The following is a 2,006-nucleotide window of genomic DNA, read 5'->3' on the forward strand; positions in this document are numbered from 1 at the left end:
TTTGTTTATTTATTTAATATATTTTATTATTATTATTTATTTATTTACTTATTTATTTTATTTATTTTATTTGTTTTTAGGATATTACAACTTCGTCTGCTTCGTCTTAATTTAATTTATCGCTACGATAAATTTCAGCGGCTTCTCCCCCTGTAATTTATTTATTTATTTTTGTTTGTTATTTAAATAAATTCTTTTGTTTATTTTATTTAAGTTTCTAAGTAAAGAATAGTGTATATAAATATATCCTTTTGTTTATTTTAGGTGTCTTTTTGTTTTTATATATTTTTCTCTTTTATTTATTTTGTTTGCTGTTTTATGTTAATAAACGCTTTGCTCTCATTTCTTTGTTTGCTTATGTCTATATATCTGTTTAACTGTATCTATATCTATCTATCTATATATATATATATTTATATATATATATATTTGACCAAATGTATGTCTATATCTATATATCTATCTGCCGCTACATATATATATATATACATTTATATATAAATATAAACAAAGCTACATATATATATGTATATATATACGTAATATGTATATATATGTATATATATACATATATATATACATATATATATATATATATTATTGTTTTTCTGTTTATTATTGCGTTTGTTTCATTTAATTGTCTTATTCTATTTACTTTATTTTATTCTACCTTATTGTTTTTATTTTATTTTATTTCATTTTATTTATTTTATTTTATTGTTTGTTTTTATTGTAGGGTTTTTGTGTTTGCTGTCGGCCTCGCTGGCGTCGTTTGTCTGCCTGAGCTGTCGATACACCGCGACTTGCAACTTCAGCGTTTAAATAGAAGTAAAATAAATAAATAAATTAAATAAATAAATTAAAATAAATAAATTAAATAAATTTAATTAAATAAAATCAAAATAAAACCGATAAAATACATACACGCTTTTTGTTGCTTTCTTCTTTTGTTGCTTCTCCCTTGTATTTACTTCTTTTCTTTTTTATTTTTATTTATTCATTTTAAATTCTTTTTGTTTATTTCTTTGTTTGTCTTTCTTTTGATATAATCTGCAAAAAGGTTTGCAGGGAATTGTACGACATTGGGCTCGTGAACTCGACATACCCAACACCACGTATGTCCCTAGGGTTTAGGGTTTAGGGTTTAGGGTTTAGGGTTTAGGTGTATTGTTTATTGTTTAGGGCTTAGGGTTTAGGGTTTAGGGTTTGTGGTTTGGGGTTTATTGTTTATTATTTGTTGTTTATTGTTTATTGTTCATTGTTTCGGGTTTCGGGTTTGAGGGTCTAGGGTTTAGGGTTTAGGGTTTAGGGTTTAGGGTTTAGGGTTTAGGGTTTGTTGAGTATACGCCTTTTGAATGGCCCCAATAGGCAAATGCATATGGATGCATGTAAACATATATAAATGCATAAATATATAAGTATATGAATATATAAATAAATATATATATATATATATATACATATATGATATATATATATATATATATTTATATAGATTTGTATATATTTTGTTTGTTTTATTTCTGTTAGGTTGTTTAGCAGCGATAAATGTTTTTTATTAGTTGAGGGGATAATTTGTTTTTTTCTGCTTTTGTTTGGTGCTGCTGCTGCACCAACAATTGAAGAAGCTGAAGACTTAAAAGAAATATCAGACAACCCCTCTGTAGGTTTTATTTATTTTATTTATTTTATTTGTTTGTTTGTTTGTTTGTTTATTTATTTATTTATTTATTCATTTGTTTGTTTGTCTGCTTGTTTATTTTGCTTATTTGTTTATTTTAAAACGTCTTCTACATATTTATTTATTTATTTATTTGTCTAATGAACTCTGTATTAATTTATTATCTATATATATACATATGCATGTATATATATATAATATATATATATTTATTTTTATATTTACATCAATATATTTATTTTTATACTTACACATGAATAAATGTAAAATATATTTATGTATAAATATAATAAATGCACAAACCTATGAGTGCAGATAATATATA

This window comes from Eimeria acervulina, genomic scaffold (assembly GCF_000499425.1).
Source record: "Eimeria acervulina Houghton genomic scaffold, Eah_scaff461, whole genome shotgun sequence".
NCBI classification, from domain to species: domain Eukaryota; phylum Apicomplexa; class Conoidasida; order Eucoccidiorida; family Eimeriidae; genus Eimeria; species Eimeria acervulina.